Genomic DNA, 17,454 nt, shown 5'->3' on the forward strand with positions numbered 1-17,454 from the left:
TGTGTCTGGCGCCCTAGGTCCCCCAAGCCCAGCCTCTGTGTCAGACGATAGCCGGGAACCTGGGCTTGGGGCGGGGGGTGTGGGGGGAGCTTGTGGTGTCTCCAGGGGTGGGTGTTGAGGCTGTGAGAGTCCAAGCCTGGCTCTGTGGTTAGCTACTGTGTCGGGGTCCAGGTCAGAAGTCCAGTCCCTCGGGTGGACCAGTTTGCTTTGTTGCCATGGAGACCACATGGTCTCCGCATGGACCCTTCCCTCCTCCTTCCCAGGAGAAACAGTTTGGGAGGCAACAGCATCATTTTCATCAATGAAAGTTGATGCTTTCGCACACCCACGTGGTGGCAAGTGTGGATGACTTAGATGTGATAGAGCCCGAAGAAATGATGTGTCTGAGGACAGACAGCAGAGGGAACACGCCGAGGCCCGAGTAGCCACTGATAACTCAACCTGAGCCCGTATGTAGGACCTTTCCTCACCATCTGTCCTGACTGTGGAAGGCTGAGTGGGGGGTTAGCCAAACACTGGGACCTTGGGAGGAGGGAGCGAAGTCGACACAGAAACAGTCATGGAAGGCTTCTGAATTCTCTAACATGTCTGCTGGCACCACTAATAACTATAGTAACCAACATTTATTGAGCACTTGCTGTATGCTAGGAACTGCACAAAGTGTTTGTATCTATCCATCTTTTTTTTTTTTTTTAAGTAGGCTCCACACCCAGCGAGGAGCCCAATGTGAGGCTTAAACTCACGACCCTGAGAGCAAGACCTGAGCTGAGATCAAGAGTTGGACCCTTAACCGACCGAGCCACCCAGGTGCCCCTATATGTATCCATCTTTATGGGTTTTTTTTTTTTTGGATGGGAAAAATTACATCTTTATCCGCTCCTAATGTATATTTTGTACTTCCTTCAATTCTAAGTATTTGCAACAGACCACAATACTATTATCAGACCACAATCTTAGTACTTACCACCCTGGAAATCACAGATGCTGAATCAAAGAGGACCAACACTGCAAATCGGTAAAAGAACCTGGACTGTTTTCTCCGCGTTGGTATTGCAAGCTAGATGGGTGCAAATGGCGGGGTTTTCTTCTTCTTTTTCTTCTCCTTCTTTTTCTTCTTCTTCTTCTTTCTTCTTTCTTCTTTTTCCTTCTTCTTCCTTCTTCGTCTTCTTCCTTCTTCTTCTCCCTTCTTCCTCTTCTTCCTCCTCCTCTTCTTCTTCTTTCTTTCTTTTTCATTGCCTTATGAACTATATGTCAACATAACCACTGAAGGCAGATGCCTGGAACGTTGCCAAAGAGGAGGCAATGTGAGCAAAATTTTCAGTTTATCCCTGGTGGAAATTTCCATGGATGTGTCTTTGGGCTAAGGGGTCAATTGATTGGACTCAGATGGGAGTCAGAAGGGGCTCTGACTAACTCCTCAGTCTCCTTTACTCTTGTTTATGTTTTTCCTCTACATTCATTCTTTGTTACTGAGAAATAATTCACATTCCACCAAACTCACCCTTTTAAAGTGCACAGTTCGGTGGTGGTGGTTATATTCACAGAATTGTACGGCCATCGCCCCCATCTTCCCAGAACATTTTGATCGTCCCCAGAAGAAGTGCCCACCCCTTAGCATTAACTCCCCGCCCACCTCAAGCCCTGGCCTGGGAACCACTAATCTACTTTCTGGTTTACGATGTTTTGTAACTTCCATGGTGCGAGCCTTGTGCTTCTTTTGTTATATTCATTTACTTTTTTTTTTTTAAAGATTTTTATTTATTTATTTGACAGAGACAGCCAGCGAGAGAGGGAACACAGGCAGGGGGAGTGGGAGAGGAAGAAGCAGGCTCCCAGCAGAGGAGCCCGATGTGGGGCTCGATCCCAGAATGCTGGGATCACGCCCTGAGCCAAAGGCAGACGCTTAACGACTGTACCACCCAGGCTCCCCTATATTCATTTACTTTTAAGAAAAGCATTTGCCAGAGGAACATTTTGACGGATGAGCTTCTTGTTTTCACGATAACACTGCAATTTTCATGACCTGTGAAATGTATGAGGCTTCGCAAATTTCTCAGAGTTCTCATGATTCACGTTTTTCATCCAATCCTCAGACTTTAATTTCAAACTTCATTTACTTCAGCCGTCTTGGCCAACACAGTAAAAGCCATACCCCGAGGCCCTATCCCGTAGCTGTGCTCTGCGGGGACCAGACTTACTGTAAATTAAGACAGTGTAGGGGTGCCTGCGTGGCTCAGTCAGCTGAGCTTCCGACTTTTGATTTTGGCTTGGGTCACCTTCTCAGGGTCGTGAGATCAAGCCCTGTGTTAGGCTCTATGCTCAGCGGGGGGTCAATTTCTCTCTCCCTCCCTCCATCTCTCTCTGCTCCCCCCCCCCCCACTTTTGTGCTCTCTCTCTTTCTGAAATAAATAATTAAGTCTTAAAAAAATTAAGACAGCATATCTGTTTGGAATGCATATGGATATGAACAACAGAAAGCTCTACTTTACAGGCTGATGCCAATAAAAAACCATTTTTTTCCCCTATGTAGCAAAAAGTTCAGGGGAGATGTGCTGGGGTTAGTATCAGTGATCACCAGGAACTCAGCTTCTTTCTACTTTTCTGTTCCTCTAGCCTTAGCAGAGGCCTTTATTCTCAAGCCTCTTGTCTTCTGGTTGCAAGAGAGCTGCTGCACTTCCAGGCCTCAAACGTATGTTCCAGGCAGGAAGAAAGAGGGAGGAAGGGTGACAGGATGCAGAGCTTTCCCTTATCAAGTCCTTATCTTCTTATTCAGGAGGAGAAGACCTCCCCTGGGCTTGGGAAAGCTCAGTGTCTGTTTTGTATTAACTATCTAATCCCTATTTTAATCATCTGAGGTAGGGCATATTTTCCCTGCTTTACAGATGTGGAAGCTTAGAGAACTTAGTGACTTTCCCAAGGTCACAAGTCAGTGGCAGAACTAAGACTAACCGTGATAACACACTAGGGTTTTCCAGCCTGCGTTTCATCACTGCACACAAAGCAATTCCTTGGTTGGTTTTTTCCTTTGGGTTTCCCGAAGCTCGTGGAGATGGGCAAGGCGGATATTACGAGAATAGCCTCATGTCCCAGAAGAGCAATTTGAGACCCAGAGAAGGACATGACGACTTGCCCAAGGCAACTTTCATTCAACTGGGTTTAATCTCCGGTCTCACGTCCTGTCTTCTGGACCCCGCGGTCTGTGTGCGGGGGAGGAGCTCTGGATTCACTGAGGGAGACGGACACACGGAAAGAAAAGGTGCGAACAGATTTCGTATACGTCAGCTTTGCACAAGCTCAGCTTTTGGGGGTTTTCTGCCAATTCTCCCCTTCCTTTTTTCCCCTATCATTTTCATCCGTCTGACGTATTTATTTTCTAACTGGAAGTTTGTGCCTCTTCATCCCCGTTTCCTGTGTCACCCGTCCCCATCCCGTCTGGCAACCACTTGTTTGTTCTCGGTTCTTAGGAGTCCACTTCTGTTTTATTTGTTCATTTGCTTTGTTTTGGGTTGTTTTTTGCTTTTTTAAAAAATTCCATATATAAGCAAAATCATATGGTATTTGTCATTTTCTGTCTGACTTATTTCACTTAGAATATCTTCCAGGTCCGTCCACGTTGTGAACGGCAAGATCTCGCTTTTTATGGCTGAGTAATATTCCATCGTGTGTATGCATATGTGTGTGTTGTATGTATTTCCATCGTGTGTGTGTGTGTTGTATGTATATCATCTTCTTACCTGTTCGTCTGTGGCTGGGCACTTAGGCTGTTTCCATACGTTGACTATTGTAAATAATGCTGCAGTAAACATAGGGGTACAGGTATCTTTTTGAATCAGTGCTTTGTCTTCTTTGGGTGAATACTTGGAAGTGAATTACTGGGTTATATGGTAGCTCTATTTTTAATTTTTTGAGGAACCTCCATACTGTTTTCCACAGTGGCTGTGCCGATTCACAATCCCACCAGCTGTGAGCAGAGTTCTCTTTGCCCCACATCCTCACCAACACTTGCTCTCTCTCATCTTTTTGACAACAGCCATTTGTACTGGTGTGAGGTGACACCCCACTGTGGTTTTGATTTGCGTTTCCCTGACGATGAGTGATGTGGAGCATTTCTTCATGGGTTTCCTGGCTCTGCCATTCCCCTTGCGAGGATGCGACGGTGAATCTGGGACTATGTGGTGACAGGCCAACACTTTGTTTTAGAAGAGACCGTGGACACAGAGGGGTCTGTGTCACCTTTCTCCACCCATGGGTTCCACGCTTTTTGTGCGTGTGTTTTCCAGTTTCACTGCAAACAGGTACCTGCTGCCAGAAGGGGAGTTTCCCAGACCAAAAAGTCAGACTCTGTCCTAAGTGTTACCTTCCCCTTCCTGAACACAGGTAACACAGAGGAAGGGATGTTTCTTGACAACCCAGTCTGGTTACGTGGTAAAAGGAAAGAAGAAAACCAAGTCCAAGTGAATTTTCTGTTGGCCTTGATAGAATTAAATAAATTAATTAACTAAAACCCCCGTCATCCATTTTTTTTTAAAAGCCTGTGTGTATCATGACGAATGTGGCTCTGAGCTCTGACCTCAGTGCCTGGGTCATGAGTCTTTGAGAAAAATCTGTAAATGATTTACAGAAGAGCAGACACGAAGGCTCCAGCTACAGTGAATAGATGAACACAATGGGTTGCAGTGTTTGGGTAAAAAGATGCCCATTTTAAAATAAAAGTATGATATTTCAATGTGGTGTTAAGTAAGAAAGTGTTGGTAATCACACAGGCCTTAGGAAAAGGCCTTAACTTGGTTCTCAATATGGAGGCGCATAGTAGGGACTCAATAAAATATTGAATAACTCTGGTAGTTGAGCCAGCTTAATGAATTGATCACTGGACTTTTGACACCACAGTCAGACAATTTTAAAGTATCCTGTGTATTCCGTGATTATTCCATGACTCCAGGTGATCTCTAAACTAAGCCATTATCAAATTGGTGTTGCGAATTAGAGGACAAAAGCCCAAACTTAAACCCACTTTCACGGAGGAAACCTCACGTGGTCCTCATTTCTTGCCCGCTCTTGCTAGTGGCCTGAAATGTGAGCAGCATTAGTGGCTGACACAAGCAAGCAGGCTGCCTGCTGGCTCCCAGTCAGCTTTGGATCAATGCAGATCAAGGGGCTGCCCCGGGAGCTAATTACGCAGACACAACGATGTGCTGTGGCCGGCGGACCACTGCAGGATGCGAGTGCTCCTAGCTGCTCTCTCCTACGAGCACAGCAGAAGCAGCCAGGACAGAGCCCCTCTTTGGGTGTGTCTTCCCCATCCTCCTGTCCTTCCAGCTGCTCAGGCTGATAGCTTTGGAGTCATCTTGACTCCTGTTTCTTTCACATTCCTCGCCAGATCTGTGAGCAAACCTGCTGGCCCTGCTTTGAGAACGTGTCATGTCACCACTGTTAGCTGTCTCCACTGATACTGTGCTAGACCAAGCTACTGTCATTTCACACCTGGGCTCCTGAGGCAGCCTCCTCACTGATTTTCCTGCTTCTGCCCTGCCTTCTGACACTCTGTGCTCAACCCAGTGGGCAGAGGGATCCTCTCTACAGATTTAAGACAAATCATGTAACTCTTCTCAGTTCTTCTCTGAATTCTCCAGATTCTTATCCTGCTCAGAGTAAAACCTCAAGTCCTTCCAGTGGCTTGTCACCCCCATGGCTTCTCTGAATTGATGTGCCACTCCCCCTGGCTTTCTGCGCTTGGGCCACATGGACCTCCTTCCTGTTCCTGGAGCAGGTCAGGTGGGCTCCTGTCTCCACGCTGCTCCTGCTGCCTTGATTGTTCCCTCTGCCGATGGCATCAGTCCCCAGATATCCACGTGGTCCCTTCTCTCACATCCTCCAAATCTCTGCCCAAATGTGTCCTTCTCAGTGAGACCTGATCACCCTGTTTAAACCACAGCAATGTATTTAAAACTCTTAGGTTTGCTGTAATTTTTGTGTTTTTTGGTAGGTACTTTTAAAAATTAGGTTAAGGAAGTTTCTATTCCTAGTTTGCTGAAAGTTTGAAAAATGGACAGTTATTGAATTTCATCGATTTCACTGATTTTTTTCTTCTGCCTTCTGAGATCATCATGCCTCCTTTAATGCGGTAATGTGGTTAACTGCATTAATATATTTTCTAATATTAAACCAGCCCTGCATTTCTGGAATACCCAAGTGGCCCAATAGGGAGAATGCAAGTGGAGCATGGCAATCTTGCTGAGTTGAGGAGACAGATATAGGCATTTGGAGAGGCTGAAGCAGTTGGAATTTGCAGAGCAGAATCCCAGAGAGGAGGATCCTTTGCAGAGAAAGAGTTCCAAAAATCTGTAAATTGTTATTGACTACTAAGCCACAAATACACAGGGGGAAACTCCATGAAGCTTGTCGAAGGACAACTAGAAAACCGTAAACTGAACAATACTTGGGTGATACTCGAGTTCCAAATAGCTAGAGTGGAGAGTCGTCAATGAACACATGGGCATTCATAGAGACCCCAGAAGGGTCAGCTTCACGAGTTGAGCTGAACTATTTCTACAGGAAAGGCTATTAAGGATCTGTCCAAACTAAGTTTAAAAACATGCTTTGAGCAGTTAAGCATCTGCCTTTGGCTCAGGGCGTGATCCCGGCATTATGGGATCGAGCCCCACATCAGGCTCCTCCGCTGGGAGCCTGCTTCTTCCTCTCCCACTCCCCCTGCTTGTGTTCCCTCTCTCGCTGGCTGTCTCTATCTCTGTCGAATAAATAAATAAAAATCTTAAAAAAAATGCTTTGAGAGAATTAACCTAATCTGCAAATAACCTAACTTCCTGTTAGAACAAAGTCTGATACTCTTGAAAAGAAGGCAACAAACTCTAGCACTCAACAATGCACAGTTCACAATGTCCAGCATCCAAAAAAAAAATAATAATAATTACTTGACATGAGAAGAGGTGATCAAATGTGATCCATAATTTGGAGCAAAATCAGTCAATAGAAACAGAGTCAAAAATGACAGAGATGAAATGATTAACAGACTAGGACTTTAAATCACTTATTGTAAATATCCTCAAAGACTTAAAGGAAATCATGTAATGTGGAGAAAAGAGTAAGATATTAAAAAGACCTAAATGGTCCTTGTGGCACTGAAAATTTCAACATATGAAATGAAAATTTCACCAGATGGGATTAATAGCAGAATAGATTCTGCAGAAGAGATCAGTGAACTGGTAAACATACTAATGGATACTATTCACACTAATGCACAGAGAAAAGAAGAAGAAAACCTGACCAGATCCTCTTTGACTTGTGGGACAATGTCAAGCAGCATGTATATGTGTGATTGTGTGTAATGAAGTCCCAGGAAGGGGAGGATCAGGAAAGAAATAGATTTGAAGAGCTAATGGCCAAAGTTTTTTCCACACTTAATGAAAGCTGTAAAGATATTGACGGATCTAAGTCACTCAAAGAATCCCAAACAGAATAAACATAAAACCAAACCAAGACACATCATAACCAAATGGCTGAAAGCCAGTGATAATGAAAAAATCTTAAATTTCAGAGATAAAAAATACATTAAATATAGAACAAAAGTTAGAATTACCCCAGATTTTTTGTCATCAATAATGTAAGCCGGAAGACATCAGAACATCTTTAAAGCACTGGAAGAAAAAACGATCAATCTGGAATTCTATAGCTAGTGTAATTATTTTTCAAAAAACTCTTTTGCAAGTCGGTTGGCTTCTGGCCAGGGAGATTCAAGCACAAGTGCTGTGTGCATGCTTTTCTTCTCCCTCCTCCTCCTTCCTGTCTGGAGCTCCTGAAACTATCCTACGCAGAAGGGTGACCTTCAGATATTAGACAGTGACTTTCCCTTTGTTGGACAACGAAAGAGCAACAGGATCTAACGAGCCTGGTTCTCCAACACCGTGGATTACCAGACCAGCCCCATAGTGAACCATCTGGATGTATCACAGTGAGAATGGGTTAAGTGACTGTTATTTGGAGGTTTTCTCCCACCCTGAACCCAATTCTAATATGATTAGCTATTTGAAAGAGTATCAGTTGGTAAGTCTCTGACAAGATGATCTAGAACAAAGAAGACACAAATAAATAATATGAAGATTTTAGAAGGGGACATAACCATAAATGCAGCAGAGATGACAAGAATAATAAAAGATTATGAAAAACCTACCAATAATTTCCACATTCAGAAAAAAAAGAATAAATTTCTAGAAAAAAAAATAACTAAAAGTCAGTCAAGAAAAAGCAGAGACTCGAAACAGATACTGGTCCTCTGATGTTCATAGCAGCGTTATTCACGAAAGCAAAAAGGTGGAAACAATCCAGATGTCCACTGAGGAATGGATGTGGTGTAGACATACAATGGAATCTTCTTCAGCCTGAAAAAGGAATGAAATTCTGACACCTGCTATAACGTCGATGGACCTTGAGAACATTATGCTGAGTGAAATAAGCCAGACACAAAAGGACAAATGTTGCATGATTCCTCTCGTACAAGACACTAGAATGGTCAGATTAGTAGAGACAGAGAGTAGAATAGAGGTCACGGGGGACAGGGGGCAGAGAGGAAAACGAGGAGTGAGTGTTTAATGGGGACAGAGGTTCAATTTGGGAAGATGTCACGTTCCGGAGGCGGATGGTGGTGATGGTTGCACAACAGGACAAATGTACTTGATGCCACTGAACTATACGCTTAAAAATGGTTAAAATGGGAAAGTTTATGTCATATGTATTTTGTCAGAATAATTTTTTTTTCTCTTTAGGTATCGTGGAGTAGGAGGATGTTTCAGTCCACTCAGGCCTCCCCGTTGCTAGAAATGGAACACTGGCCCTGACATCCTGAAGCTTCTAGCTTAATGACTTCTGCTCTGTACTTGTCCTTTCTTGGCATTTACATAACTGGAGGAATGGGTGCAAATATATAATATTATAGTAACTACTTATTAAATATTTTGTTTTTTAATTTTTAAAGTAATCTCTGCACCCAACGTGGGGCTTGAACTCACAACCCCGAGATCAAGCGTTGCATGCACTACTGACTGAGCTGGCCAGGCGCCCTGGTAACCAGTCATTAGAAGGAGCAGACATAACTTCTGTTCCCAGCGGGAAGCCTGTTGGTAAAGAAGAGGAGCCCCTGGAACTGAATGACTGACCCTTGTCCCCAAACCTTTTCCTCATGTGAACTGGCAGGTGAAGTCTGTTCAGCTGCCCTGCGTGCTCCAGGCTTACAAACCAAAGTCCACTTTTAGAGCTGGGGATGACATCCGTTTGGCACTGGGCTGTGGGCCGGGCTCCTGGGTGAAACCAGCTCCCACTGCCTGCCTTTCAGAGCTCGTGTCTGCAGGATGCTGTTTTCAGGATCACCTGAGCCTCACAAATGCTCCAGGAATTCACTTTGCAGCCTGGCACATTTCAAGTCCCTGTGTAGGGCGGCCACGCCCAGATTCCACGTGAGAGCCTCAGCAGATCGGCTTCCCCCGTAGGCCTCCCCCACCTCCTCAGGTGTTTCTGCCTCGTGACTTGGAGCTGTGGTGCCACCAGGCAGGAATGGGTCTGCGTTTGTGCGTGACGTCATTGGTCCCGGATGAGAGGTAGGTTTCTTCTTCACCCCAAGCACATTTCTACAACTGTCCTGGTTCCATCTTTGTAAGCAGATACAGGTGTGGGGGGGTGTCTGCTGATGCGCTCTGTGGCAAGGGCAGCCCAGGCACCCACACTCTGCCCTGCAGATCTTCCAAAGGCTTCTGAGCCTCTTCTCCACATGGTCCCTCCCTGCCCATGCTGCTTGCTTGGCTCATGTCCCCCGTGCACTGTAGCCCAGCTGACCTCCTCACCGCTCCCCCCCCCAGGACAGCCCCCTCCTCCAGAATCCCCCAGACCCTCCAGCCCTCCCGGAGCCCTCCTGGGACTTGCAGCTCTTCAAGGTATTTTCTCTCCCCACCCATGTCTTATGCCCCTGTTCTGCTTGCTGGGAGCAGACAGTGGGTGTGTTGAACATAATCAAAGTCCAGATTTGCATGTGGCAGGTCGCATCTCGGACTTCCACCTTGAGCTAGTGAGGAATGAGACCTGCCAGCTCCCTGCGTGTCCCTATCTTGGCAGCCGGGCACTCCTGCATGGCCACTGTCCCTGGCTGGGCACTGGTGGGGGCCGCACTTCCTGCAGATGGTACCGTGACCACAGCCTCAGCTGATAAGGAACCAGGAGGAAGCCCAGCTCTGGGCTGAGTTGTCAGATGAAGTTAGCCCGCTACCCCCCGCCCTCACAGGGCACTGTGGCCTGACAGCAGGAGAGACGAGAAACATGACCTCCATCTTCTTGGGGTACTTAAGCAGCCCAGGAATGCGGTTTTAGGCTGTCCTGGCAATGCTGCCCTGGCTCTTGAGGATTTTCTTTCTCCAATCTCCCTGAATCTCAGAAGCGCCGATTCCGCCTGGCCTGGCCCTGCTCCGGGAACCAGTACACTGGCCCTGTCCCCCAGTTCTTGTGTGATGGGCCCCTCTGCCTGCTTGTCCGAGGTCTGCCTGTCCTAGGGTTGTGGCAGGGGCAGCCACCCCTGCACCCCTGTCCCTGCTGAAGAACGGGGTGATACTGCAGACCTAAACCTGCCTTGTATAAACCAGAAACCCTGTCCAAAGGAACCGGATGGAATGGGAGGAAATTGAATGCGGCTGAGTTGGAAGGTGGCATCTGGGGATGCTCCGGAGTTCAAATCCCACCCCCTCCCCAGTATTTATTGGTTGAACCTTGGTTTCGTCAAAGGGTGGTTGAGGATGGAATGAGACAGTAAGTGGAGAAGCCGGACGCAGAGCAAGCGTGCAGAGCGGTAATTATTGCTGTCAGGCTGGGGCAGAGGGAACAGCGAGCTAGACCTGCCTCTGTCAAGGAATGGCTCTGTGACCTCCAGGACCAACCCCAGCCTCGGTGTCTGCCTCTGTCCCGGGGCTGTTTGTCTCGTCCCCTGACCTCCCAGCACCGTTCTCAGGATCAAGGGAAGGGGTACAGGGTGCTGGGGACAGGGGTGCAGTGGTGGCTGCCCCTGCCACAACCCTAGGATTTAGCCTGTGAGACACTTATAAACTGCCCATCGCACCAAACTGCCACCAGTGGGAGGGCGAGAGAGAAACCTGCAGACCCACCAGCTCCCCCTCCCAGGCTCCCCACCTCACGGTTGTGTCTGAGAGAGGATGTGGATGTTGCCCCAAATTATAACACTATTCCTAGAAACTGTGAGCAATGGGACTCTCAGAACCAAAGATATCTTGTGTAGGTACCAAGAGTTGCAGTTAGTTAAGAGCACTCTTTGGAGATATCGTGGAGTCTTCTTATTGATTGATTGATTGATTGATTGAATGTGGTGGGGCGGGGGGGGAGGGGCAGAAGGAGATGAAGAGGGAGAGAAGCAGACTCCCTGCTGAGCGCTGAGCGAGGAGCCTGACCTAGGAGGCTCAATCGCTCGACCCTGAGATCGTGACTCTGAGATCATGACCTGAGTCGAAAGCAAGAGTCAGATACTTAACCGACTGAGCCACCCAGGCACCCCTATTGTGGAGTCTTCTATGGGCTCCAACACTCACTGTGCAAGAGAAAGGCTTGTCTCTCGCAACCCCAGCACGCTGTGGCATGGTGGGTTTTCATCATGACTTGTGTGAGGACCTTGTCACGAAGCATTGAAACATAAAACATAAATGAGAACAGCAGAGAGATCCAGAAAAAACCTGTGCTGGTCGTATAGAGCCTGGACCTGATATTGAGCATCGTAGGTGGTACTGGAAACTTCCTCCTGGGATGCTTCTGTGTTTGAAAAAAAATGTATTTATTGGCATTGTGGTAACACTTGTCTAGCTCACAGACTTTCTTTCTGAGTAGTGTTAATGGTAATTTGATATGATCATGTGCCTAAATATACCCACAACATCCTAACAAGTATATGGGGTTCTACCATGGTGGATACCAATGGATGCAGCTAATAATTTGTGGGTTCATTGTGCAAGGGACTGTCCTAGGAGGGGTCCTGGGTAAAAGCCAGCAGCAGTCCACCAGAATCGGAACCGTCCTGGATAGTGTTTTGCTAAGTGAAGGTTTACAGGCTGAATGCTCAGCTTTCCAGCCGTTTTGCTTCTCAGATGATGGCAGCCAGGCTGGAAGAGCCTTCTTTGGAAAACCTGATGGATCCAAGGAAAAACACTTGGAAGTACTGACATGGGAGGGGGTCTCCTACAAAATGACCCGACCAGAACATTCTAAAGCAGTAAATGATCATAAGAATCACCTGGGGAGATTTGAAATGCCCTCCTGTACCCCTTCCTATCCCCAAATGGTCACATCAGAATTTCTTTACTCTTTCTTCCTTCCTTCCTTTTTCTTTCTTTCTTTTCTTTCTTTCTTTCTTTCTTTCTTTCTTTCTTTCTTTCTTTCTTTCTTTCAGATTTATTTATTTGAGAGAGAGCGAGCAAGAAAGAGAGAAATAGCATGAGCAGGGGGAGGGACAGAGGGAGAGGGAGATTCCTTGAGCAGACTCCCCACTGAGCAGGGAGCCTGATGGATGTGGGGTTCAATCCCAGAACCCTGAGATCATGACCTGAGCTGAAGTCAGAAGTTGGAGGCTTAACCGACTGAGCCACCCAGGCGGCCCCCATAGCAGAATTTCTGAGGATGGGGTCAGGTCATTAGTGTCCACAAGCATTTGAAATGGTCGTGGTATGTGGCCGGGCTGAGAAGCACTGTGTAAAATGAAGCCCATGGTTGGCAAGTCGCACCACCTGCTCTGAGTTTCTAATCAGTTTTTTAGTGACTCCTCTGAACTGTGAATGGACAGCCAGAGCTGACCAGACATGCAAGAAAAGCCTCTAACTTGAAAAAGTCCAAAACAATGAGAAAAGGTGGAGATTATGCAAAAAAAAAATTTTTTTTAAAATCTATCTTTGGTATCTTCAGAGAGATGAGAAGTTCATCCACTAGTGAAATAAGAAAAGGATGAGATTCTAAAAATTCAGAAGACAGGACACCTGGGTGGCTCAGTGGTTAAGCATCTGCCTTCAGCTCAGGTCATGATCCTGGGGTCCTGGGATTGAGCCCCACATCGGGCTCCCTGCTCAGCAGAAGAGTCTGCTTCTCCCTCTCCCTCTGCCCCTCGCACCCCCTGCCCCAGCTCCTGTTCTCTCTCTCTCAAATAAATAAAATCTTTAAAAAAATTCAGAAGACAGAAAAGCCCTTGGATATTAAAACATGACAGTAGAATTATTATTGTGCCAAGTTTTTGAAGAGAAAAGGAAAGAAAGGATAGAAAGAAAAATCTCAATAAGATCAAAAGGTGGGATGCTTGGGTGGCTCAGTTGGGTGTCTGCCTTCGGCTTGGGTTGTGGTCCTGGGGTCCTGGGATCGAACCCCTCGTTGGGCTCCTTGCTCTGTGGGGAGCCTGCTTCTCCCTCTGCCGCCCCCCCTCTTGTGCTCTCTTTCTCTCAAATAAATAAATAAAATCTTTAAAAAAATTAAAAAAAAAGATTAAAAGGTAAAGTTAAGGAAATCTCCTGGAACACTGAGCAAAAAAAGAGAGAAAAAGCAAAGGCACAGAGATGGAAATTAGAGATAAGTGAATAAAAGGAACAGAGAGGAGGTCCAGCATTCCAACAATAAGTGTTGCAGAAAGAGAACAGGGAAAACAGAAGAGAGAAATCATCAAAGACACAATTTAATAAAATTTTCCAGAAATGACGAACACGGGGGTGCCTGGGTGGCACAGCGGTTAAGCGTCTGCCTTCGGCTCAGGGCGTGATCCCGGCGTTCTGGGATCGAGCCCCACATCAGGCTCTTCCACTATGAGCCTGCTTCTTCCTCTCCCACTCCCCCTGCTTGTGTTCCCTCTCTCGCTGACTGTCTCTATCTCTGTGGAATAAATAAATAAAATCTTAAAAAAAAAAATGACGAACATGAGTCTTCAGATGGAGAGGGGCCAGCCAATGCCCAGCACAGTGGATGAACACAGACCCACGCGAAGATCCAGCATGGCAAAGTTTCAGAGCTACAGGGAAACTTCCAGAGAGGAAACAGTTTTCACACTTAAGATCAAGAGTCAGAAGGCATCTGAGCTCTCCTCACAACACTGGAAGCCACAAGACGCTTGACAACTCTGCAGCCGTGGGCAATGTGCCCTCTCGGCTCACGCTCCTGGTCTGTAAAATGGGCACAGTATTGTGTAACCCAAGTTCCTGCAGGTGTCTATAGAGACTTTTTAAGCAGAAGTGACCCCATTCCTCCTCTTCCTCACCTGCACTGGTCAGGGCTGTGTCCTTGGGGTCTCCTGCAGCTCTGCAGTTCTCAAGATGCTGAAGGTTTGCTCTAGTCCTCTGTGAAGCAGAGAGAGCCCCTCCTGCTCTTCCTCTTTTGTGTCTGCATGGTTAGAGGGGTCAACTGGAGTGCTAATTGTACCCTCACTTGCAGTTTGTGATGAAACAGTTTGTGGGAGTTTCCTGGGGCTGCCATAACAATGACCACAAACTTGGTTTCAAGCAACAGAAATGTATTTGGTCACAGTTTGGGAGGCCAGGAGTCAGAAATTAAGGTGCCAGCAAGGCTGTGCTCCCTCTGAAGGCACTAGGGGAGGGTCCTCCCTGCCTCTTCCAGCTTCTGTGGCTCCCGGCAACACTCGGCGTTCCCTGGCTTGTGGACACATCTCTCCAACCTCTGCCTCCATCTTCCCCATGGCCAGCTTCTCTCTGGATGTCCCCTGCTGTCTTTAGGACATCAGTCACTGGATTTAGGGCCCCTCTGAACCCAGGATGACCTCATCTTCAGTAATTACATCTGCTAAGACCCTATTATGGATTCCCTATTATGGAATGGGATGGGCAGTCGAGCAGGAGCTGGAGCTGGGCCAGATTGCAAATTTGAGGGACGGTCATCATGCTGTACTCAGAATCTCCACCGTCTGTCTCAGTCAAACTTGCTGGGTCAACCAACCAGCAGCTCCTTACTTCAAAACACGACTGCCCCTGGACTGGTCCTCCCTGGCCCCCCTGGGGTCATAAATATGCCCATCACATATTTTAGCTTTAGGTTCAAGCCAGAACCTCTACTGTATATGTATAGTATAGTGGAAAGAGCTATAGACTCAGAAGCATTACATCGAATATTACTTATCCTGCTTATTAAAAGCAACCAAGAGCTTAACTATTTCACACATGTCTTGTCTCTTATAATTCCCATATGCGTTCATTCAATAGGCATTATTGAGCTATGCACCAGACACAGCAGGATTTGGAATTTATATAGATGGCTAGATCAAAGATGCCTGGGTTGTAGTGGAGCCTGCCAGGGATTTTGATGATCTTCCCTAATCAGCCTTCTTTTACTTTGCCTGGATACCCGGTCCTCTGCCAGTGTGGAGGCAGCTGCCTGAGACCTGTGATGTCACCGGATGGAGGGGGGAAATGTGGATCTATTCCTACAAACTTACCCTTACCAGGCAAGAGAAGAAGGACTCAAAGCTTTAACTGCAGCTTGATTGGATGAGAGCAGGGAATCCCCCCTTCCAGTGGGTGGTTCTCCAAGATGACTGCCCACCTGACCACCAGCAATAGCATGGGCACTGCTGGGACCTCAAGGACCAGCGTGACGAGAATGGCCAGAGCTCCATCCATGTGCTATTCATCTCAAAGTCAGTCATGTTGTTACCCTGTGTGACTTCTGACAGTTTGGAGCCGAGGCCTTCACAGGTCAGGTGAACATGCGTGTGAAGGAGGGCAACGGTGATATGATGAGGCTGGCAACACTTACTGAAAACTTTGGTAAAGTTTGTGTGGACACTCTCTGATACATGCTGTGTTGGGGTGGAAGTTCTGCGCACATCACAGATGGAGAGAAAATCTTACAGACCTGGCAGCAATCTGGTTGGCGGTTGGAGAAAACAGTTGCACCTGTCCCATATCTGCTGGGTATTAGGCAGCTGTGTGCTTTCTGGAGGTCAAGGAGAAGGGACCCAGGGCTTGCTAGCGACTCCCCTCCAGGTCTTGGCATTAGGAGAACGCAGTTAACCTTTTTTGTAGCATTCTTCCTCACGTATGATGATTCCATTTTCTTAACCCATTGCCTTCCCCAGCGTCTTTCCCAGGTAGAAGCCCCTTGAAGACACAGATGGTGCATCATTGTATATCCAGGGCCTAATCCCCAGTGCTGGGCACATTATCCCCAATCCCAAGGGTTTACGGGATGACTTACACCCTAACCTGGGTACTGAGGAGACTTTGGCAGTTTACAGGCTTTATCAACAGGGAATGCTGTCCAACTGCTTCCAGAAGACATACGGGAGAGAAGGAGGGAGGTCGGCATGATCTAAAATCATGCTCGTGTCTTAAAAATCTGACATAACTAATTAATTTACAAATGCCAAAGTCACCACAAGTGGTGGGTGGACTGAAATGATTATGGGAGGAGGGGAAAAGCACAGACAGATCTTTCCGATTACTGAAGGAAACCAGCAAGAGGGGAGTGCAGGGTTGCATTAAATGGGGGATGTAAATTGTCAGCACCTTCTCCAAGGGCTTCTGGTCCAGGTCGGTGGGTTGGCGTGTGAGACGCTGGGGTATGTGAGGGGCCACCCTGAGGCTTAGAGAGGGTGGTGCCAAGGCCATTAAGAGCACTGTGGCCTCTGGGGTCAGACCTGGTTTTGAATCTAAGCTCTGTCCCTAGACTTTGTGTGACTTTGGGCAGGTCACTCATCAGTCCCCAGTTTCACATCTCTAAAACAGGGACAATCACATGTACCTCAGAGGGTTGTGGTAAGGACCAAATAGGTCACAAGTGAAAGCGTCCAGTGGTTTCTGGCACTTACGACACGTTCAGTCAGTGTAAGTTTATTATTCTTATCTCTCTTACTGGCTTGTGCAATATACACCACTGAATCTCAGTTTCTTCGTCTGTAAAAAACAGAATACATCAGAGTTGTTTGGCACATAGTTGATGATCAGTAAAGGTTTTATTTATGACTTTTTCTGACTTTTTGTTTTGAAACAATTTTAGACTTAAATTTGCAAAAATACTAGAGCGTTCCCCTTCACTCTACAGCAGGCTTCCCCTGATCTTGACATTGTATGTAATCATAGTACATTGATGAATCCAGGAAATTTACACCGGCAAGAGGCAATGCCATTCACTAAAGTTCAGACCTCTTTGAATTCCCCCAAATGCTCTTTCCCATCCTGGTTTCCACACCAGGATCCCACATTCTGTTTAGTCCAAATTGTGACAGTTCCTCGCTTTTTGTCTTTCATGACCTTGACACTTTTGATGAGTACTGGCCAATTACTTGGAAGAAATATTTCTCAAGTTGGGTTCGCCTGGTGTTTTCTGGTGATTAGATCAAGGTTATGTACTTTTGGCAGGATTACCAGTCATGATGTTGTGTTACTTTTGTTTTGTTTTTCTTTTATCATTATCATG

General features: G+C 46.6%; 1 protein-coding gene across 1 annotated transcript in view; it reads left to right on the top strand.

The window, feature by feature from the left end:
- The first annotated feature begins 9,113 nt into the window (after positions 1-9,113).
- The window catches only part of ADCY9 (adenylate cyclase 9), a 134,958-nt gene continuing 126,617 nt past the window's right edge, over positions 9,114-17,454 (top strand). Inside the window, exon 1 of the mRNA XM_045784340.2 lies at positions 9,114-9,608. The gene's annotated coding sequence lies outside the window, so the exon portion shown is untranslated. The remainder of the gene's footprint in view (positions 9,609-17,454) is intronic.

Source organism: Ursus americanus, chromosome 2 (genome assembly GCF_024610735.1).
Source record: "Ursus americanus isolate L20-20 chromosome 2, mUrsAme1.1.p, whole genome shotgun sequence".
NCBI classification, from domain to species: Eukaryota; Metazoa; Chordata; class Mammalia; order Carnivora; family Ursidae; genus Ursus; species Ursus americanus.